Source organism: Aptenodytes patagonicus, chromosome 4 (assembly GCF_965638725.1).
Source record: "Aptenodytes patagonicus chromosome 4, bAptPat1.pri.cur, whole genome shotgun sequence".
Taxonomy (NCBI): domain Eukaryota; kingdom Metazoa; phylum Chordata; class Aves; order Sphenisciformes; family Spheniscidae; genus Aptenodytes; species Aptenodytes patagonicus.
In genome coordinates, this window is record NC_134952.1 from 82,536,069 (window position 1) to 82,543,404 (window position 7,336).

Consider the following 7,336-nt stretch of genomic DNA (forward strand, 5'->3'; position numbering starts at 1 on the left):
GTACTACGGAACGTAAAGGTGTTGGTACTTCATATATGTAGCAGAGGGGAATAAACACGTGGTAATCCCAGCGTAGTCACAGACTGCAGGGGTTGTGTCCGACGATGCCCTGACCCACGGCGCTCCAGGACATCTTGCTGCGCTCAAGATAGGAACGGCTTTACTGTAGAGAGGGAGACGTACTAATCTGTATTGCGCAGCAATCCTCTCTGAATCGGTGGGAACCAGTTAGTCGGTCACCAGTGTGGTTCTCTCATCCATCATTTCGGCAAGCCGACTTGCCCCAGAACGAGAGACTTTCTGTACTCTTTCACCATGAAGCTCAAACGTGTTGCCGTGTGGCAGGAGCGCTCCTGATGGCTTCTCTCCGGAGGTCACAGAACCGGTACAAAGGAGAAAGCAGCAGGCAGCACATCCTTTATCCCGCTCCTGTCCTCTTCTGCCGTCCAGCTTTGTCAATGCCCCGTGCAGTTTCCCACCCGCTCTGAACTCCTGTTTCCAGGAAAGGGCAGGCGCATCTCCCCTCGTACCCTCAGCGGGTAATCAGCCTGCGACGCTCCACCTTCAGGGCAAACACCAGCTCCTCGTTCCTCTGTTCTGCCCCACGTGCACGCAAGCGACCGAGTGCACTCTGGGGAGAGTTTAAACAGGGATTGAGTGCACCCTCAGTCAGTTTGCAGACGACACCAAGCTGGGCGGGAGTGTTGATCTGCTTGAGGGTAGGAAGGCTCTGCAGAGGGACCTGGACAGGCTGGATCGATGGGCCGAGGCCAACTGTATGAGGTTCAACAAGGCCAAGTGCCGGGTCCTGCACTTGGGCCACAACAACCCCATGCAGCGCTACAGGCTTGGGGAAGAGTGGCTGGAAAGCTGCCTGGCGGAAAAGGACCTGGGGGTGCTGGTCGACAGCCGGCTGAACATGAGCCGGCTGTGTGCCCAGGCGGCCAAGAAGGCCAATGGCATCCTGGCCTGTATCAGCAATAGTGTGGCCAGCAGGAGCAGGGAAGTGATTGTGCCCCTGTACTCAGCACTGGTGAGGCCCCACCTCGAATACTGTGTTCAGTTTTGGGCCCCTCACTACAAGAAGGACGTTGAGGTGCTGGAGCGTGTCCAGAGAAGGGCAACGAGGCTGGTGAGGGGTCTGGAGAACAAGTCTGATGAGGAGCGGCTGAGGGAACTGGGGTTGTTCAGCCTGGAGAAAAGGAGGCTGAGGGGAGACCTCATCGCTCTCTACAACTACCTGAAAGGAGGTTGTAGCGAGGTGGGGGTCGGTCTCTTCTCCCAAGTAACAAGCGATAGGACGAGAGGAAACGGCCTCAAGTTGCACCAGGGGAGGTTTAGATTGGACGTGAGGAAAAATTTCTGTACTGCAAGAGTGGTTAAACATTGGAAGAGGCTGCCCAGGGAAGTGGTGGAGTCCCCATCCCTGGAGGTATTTAAAAGACGTGTAGATGAGGCGCTTAGGGACATGGTTTAGTGGGCATGGTGGTGTTGGGTTGACGGTTGGACTCGATGATCTTAGAGCTCTTTTCCAACCTCAATGATTCTATGATTCTATGATTCTATTCTATGATTCTATTTGGAGGGATGGCAGTGGTGGGCTGGCCTGCTTTGTGAATGTCTTGGAGAGGAAGGAATATTTGTTATATTCCAAGGCACGCCCTGTACACCACCTTCTGCACCCAACTCGCTGCGTGGGGCAGTACGAGGGGATGAAGGCGTGTAGATGCTCTTCGGAGCGCAGCAGAAGCCCGAGGCGTAGAGGAGGAGGAAAGAGGCTGCGAGTCCCGCTAGTCTGGCGGCAGGCTGTCCCCCCCGGGGCCCCAGTCTGTCTCTAACCCCTGCCTCCGCTGTCCCTTGCTTCCTGGAAAACGTGCAGCTGGGATCTAGCCTCTAATCAGAAGGAAGTGTCCAAGTGCAGAGAGGGAGTGAGGTGGCAGGAGAACCGTTCACCCTCATTCAGCCTCATTCTGTATTCAGGCTCCTGAAAGGACCGGTCTTCATGGCTTTGTATCCTTCCGGGTCTCCCCAAATCAGGAACAGCCACTGCAGCCGTGTCAGACTCACATTCAGGAGGAAACTTTCAAGTGCTGAGTTGGAGGAAAGTCGCAGGAAGAGATCGAGACATAGACGTAGCTGTACACGTTGTTTTTTTGCGGCATCTAAAAAGCAAAGGCTGAGGCTCCTGTAAAGATGCTTTTGGCCTTCCGTGCATGCTTTTTACTTCAGGTGAGGGAAAGCTTCCCATCTGCATTTGGCTGCAGAGAGCCGCCTACGTGTTTCTCGTAAGGGAGTTTACTTTGAATGACTTTGCCTTTAGCCCCTCTCCACTAACGACTCATTCCCCGTGCTAAGCGCATCGGGACACTTCGGAAACATCTGAGCGATTCCAGCCCACTGGAAATGGCATGGGAGGTTAAGAAAGCCACTTAGGACTTTCAAAATGCATTTACTTAGGCTCAGAAAGCACTCTCCAGTGTGAAACCGATTTCCTATGGTCAGTGATTTAGAGCAGTACCTCTTTCCCAAGTCACGGGAACCTGGGAGCATGTTAAACGTAACTGGTTGCCAGAGAAAGGCACGTTGAAAGCCGTTGCTTTTCCTCAGAAGCGTAAACCTCCTCAGCTGGCACCGAAATAACTCGAGCCGCCTGCGCCGACGTTGAGTCTGAGGAGTACACGATGTGAAACCACTGGGGAAAGAGAATTTGGTCCTGCATTTTCAGATTTGTTAATTCTAACTAACCAAAATTTTCTAATGGGTTGTGAATACACAACACAGGGAGGGAGAAGGCTGCCAGGGAACAGACCGCCGTCCTACGCGTCCCTTGCTCGTAGATTCTTTCTTTAAGTGTCCATTATTGACTACAGCAAGAAAGAAGATCCTGGGCCGCGTGGTCAGTCTGTGCCAGTGTGCCTGTCCCCGTGCACTAGGTTTCCTAGGAAATAAAAGGAGGGCAACTCTGAGCTGCTACTTCAGGTTTTAAAGTTTTTTTTCTTTAATGCTGTTGTTAAAATGTGTTTGAGTTCCTACGTGAAGAGCCTTGTCTCATAGAGCAGCTCTGGCATGGGAGGTGGCGTGCTCTCCGGCCTCTTGCAGCAGTGTAGCGATGGCTTGGGACAAATCGAGCATGGGAAGGTCCGTGTATTACTTGCCTTAGGTTCTGTAGAGATGGTTTAAGTAATTTGGGATTGGTACTAGAATTGGTACTTCTACTAGTGTAGAAGTCTTGGTCCAGGACCTGCGTACCATGAAACACATAAATTTATTTAAATGTGCTATTATGATTTTGATTTCATGAACACCCATGCAATCTTAATGTTAAATGCAAAGCAGGCATCCTAAAAGGAGGGAAAGGAGTAGCTGTGACTCTTCCCTGCAGCGTAAATCACCGTTCTTTTACACGTGTGTACATTCGGATTGATCACCCGTCAGATTTCAAAGGGGTTTTGCGCTTTCCTTACAATGTGGAACAAGGGTAAAAGTAACAGGCTAAAATATCGTGCATTGTACCCAAAAGAAATGGCGTAAGCCCCTGTAAAAGTAATACCAAGTGACAAACAGAAAAGGCTCTTGCTCGTCCTGAACTACCGCACCTCCTGCAGCAGCACCGCAGGCGTCACGTCTCCACTTCTGCCCCAGGTGTTCTGGTCTGTAGCACCCAGTGGCCATCCGCACCACCAGGTTTGAAGTTTGCTCAGTGCGAGGCCAGCCAAATTCTTGTCATAGAATCATAGAACCATAGAATCATTAAGGTTGGAAGAGACCTCTAAGATCATCGAGTCCAACCGTCAACCCAACACCACCATGTCCACTAAACCATGTCCCTAAGCGCCTCATCTACTCGTCTTTTAAATACCTCCAGGGGTGGGGACTCCACCACTTCCCTGGGCAGCCTCTTCCAATGTTTCACCACTCTTTCAGTAAAGAAATTTTTCCTCACGTCCAATCTAAACCTCCCCTGGCGCAACTTGAGGCCATTTCCTCTGGTCCTATCGCTTGTTACTTGGGAGAAGAGACCGACCCCACCTCGCTACAACCTCCTTTCAGGTGGTTGTAGAGAGCGATGAGGTCTCCCCTCAGCCTCCTCTTCTCCAGGCTAAACAACCCCAGTTCCCTCAGCCGCTCCTCACAGGACTTGTTCTCCAGACCCCTCACCAGCCTCGTTGCCCTTCTCTGGACACGCTCCAGCACCTCGACGTCCTTCTTGTAGTGAGGGGCCCAAAACTGAACACAGTATTCGAGGTGCGGCCTCACCAGTGCCGAGTACAGGGGCACGATCACTTCCCTACTCCTGCTGGCCACACTAGTTCTGATACAGGCCAGGATGCCATTGGCCTTCTTGGCCGCCTGGGCACACTGCCGGCTCATGTTCAGCCGGCTGTCGACCAGCACCCCCAGGTCCTTTTCCGCCGGGCAGCTTTCCAGCCACTCTTCCCCAGGCCTGTAGCGCTGCATGGGGTTGTGGTGGCCGAAGTGCAGGACCACTGCACAGTTTTGAAACCGTGGTCAGCTCCAAGTGCTGTAAGCGTCCCTGGCCTGTGGGGTTTGGCTTGAATCCAAAGGAGACAGGGATGCTAAAACCATCCTGGTCCCATGAAAGGACAACTGTACTTGAGAGAAACAGCTCAGGGTAGTTTTAGCATACCCTGTAACGCGAGCAAGCGTTTTGCTGTAGCGTCCTGGTCAGCGTGTCCTGCCGTATCGACGTTGGTGCACAGCTATGGCAGCGCGGCCCGGCGTCACGCTGCCTGGCAAGCCCTGCTCGCCGCTCCCAGCGAGATCTGCCTTCCTGCCGTTCGCCTGGCGTAAAATGGCTGCAGGCACGAGCAGGTGGGAGCGGGCTGGCTGGCAGACGGGGGCCTCGCACACAGGGTCGCGTTTTGCTTCTCGGCACAGGCAGATCGCTAGGAAGGGGCCTTCGGCAGCCGGTATCTATCCCACCTCCGCGCGTTGTATGTGAAACGATGGTCCCTCCCGCGGTGACGAAGCCGAGCGGAAGGATTTGTTTCTGCTGCTCGGTTGCCTGTTCCTGGGTTCAGAAACAACAGGATGGTGCAGTGGCTTGCGGGGTGATTTCTGGACGTTGCCTCCTACCTTTCAACCAACTAGTCAGCACCTCATTTCTCGAAGGTGCCAAGGGAAGCTCTAAGGCGCTTATGAGGAACGCTCGATCTTCGGCACTGCTGGGGCCTTCTACAGCCGCCTTTTCTTAATTTTTTTATTATTTAATCCTGTTATTCTGACAGCTCCTGCTATGGAGTCATGTTGACATAGAACATGAAGCTGAAACTGGAGCATTACAAAGAAGAAGAGGTAACACTCGCGGTCGGTCACCTGCCGAAACGTGAAGAGCAAAGCACAAACACAAGTTAATGAATTGGATTGAGGTATTTCTCTGCGTGTTTCCTTGCTCTTTCTAAATCCTTTTTCGGTTTTTATTTTGATGTAGGGGAGAGTCCTTGTCGGCCCTTTACCCTCCAGCTGTACAGAAGTTGAGCGTCACCTAACCAAGCTTAACGTTTTTCCACTCGCCTTCTCTGCGAGGTCTACGTTTACTGCTGTAACGGTATTAGTTCAGTAAAAGCCGTGGCGGTGCACCACAGATCTGGCTGGGTTTGAGCACGCCGTGCGTTCTGACGCATTGCAGCTGGTAGTAGATGCTGGTGCTTCAATCACTTCAATGACGTGTGTTTAAATGGTGTGCCATTTTTAGAATCATACCCCGTGATTTCAGGGAAGTAGGTGGACAGGGGCGCGCTGTTTTAGCCTTGAGCTCAGCAACAGCGATGGTTGGGCTCGCGTAACGATCACTCAGGTATTGATTTCGTAAATAGAGAAAGCTGGTGTCAGATTCATCAAAAAAAAGCTTCAGCCCGACCAAGAAGGACGTTGATTTGATGGAGTGGATTCGAAAAGCATTCAGAGGGGAAAGGGAGTCGCTCACTGAAATAAAAAAGCTGGTGCCCTCATTAGACATTCAGCGACCTGGAAACGTCGTGTTAGCTTTAATGGCATAAATGGGTCCAGGGTTGTGGTGGTGGTGGTGGTGTGTGAGTGGGTTTTCTGTTTGGTGGTTGTTGTGTGGGTGCACGTCCTTGTTTGGGTTTGGATTTTTTTTAACAGCTAAAGGAGATTCAGTTCTGGGTACAGCCCTGGGTCTCAACAGCCCCATAGCGTGCAGGCAGAATGAGTGGTATTCCTAGTGTCCTTGCAATGCGTCGGAAATACATTCCAAAATAGCTCTTACTCCCTTTTTCTGTAGAGACCCCGTTAAAGCAACCTGTGTTTGACAGTCTCCTAGCTAGCATTAATCGCGCTCTCGCTAAGCCAGGACAGGCTGAGGTGGACTGTTCCCATTGCTGCTGTCACTCCTGAAAAGAAGAGGGTTAGACCTCAGGAGACGGAACAAATCTACGCAGGGGACTGAAAAAGGATGGCAAAAGTTGAGGATACAGCTTCTTTTCCTGGTGTTGATGCTTCACTGACAAAAACCGCAACAACCGGTGTCCTCTTCACCAGGTATTTTGGGACCTGACAACTGTTCTAGCTTTGGGCTTCTCTGACGTGCTGCTTTCTATGCCGGGGTGCCTGCAGCAATTCCAAAGTTCATAGCCGGGGTACTGTGGAGGAGCTTTTAAGGTGATGATGCGGGTGAAGCCATTTGTATTTATTTCCTCGGGGAAATACGTTGTTCTTTTAAACTGCTCATTATCGAAGGCCTGAAATTATAGGCTGTAGTGTTAGTACCTACAAAAATTCATCGCTTATGCATGTATGTGATGAGTTGTTAGCTGTAAATTCAGTCTTTCTGGGTTTTCTGGCTCATTTAATCCTTTGAGTCGTAAATAAACGTGTTCTAGCTGGCATGATTCGGAAAGCACCCACAGGGCCTGCCAGGACGCTCCACTTTCTTACTCCAGCTTTACGCAGTATGTCAACTAAACACAAATCTCACGGGGCAGATGTCTCAGATGACGCATTCGTTAGTTCATCCCCACGTTGCTGAGGCGGTACCACCTAATCAGTGTAAGGAGACAACTGCCACGGTTGGCCTGTGGCTCTGCGTGCTCTGCACGTGGCTCTGTTTCGTGGTAGCTAGCACCAGGATCGTCAGAGATGTTAAAACGTGCTAAAAAGCTCTCCGCTGGTCATAGATCCAAACCGTCCTCTTTCGGGGTTTGCCGGGGAATAGAGGCAGAAGATAACAGAGGCTCTGCTAATAATCATAGAATCATAGAATCACTGAGGTTGGAAAAGACCTCTAAGATCATCGAGTCCAACCGTCAACCCAACACCACCATGCCCACTAAACCATGTCCCTAAGCGCCTCATC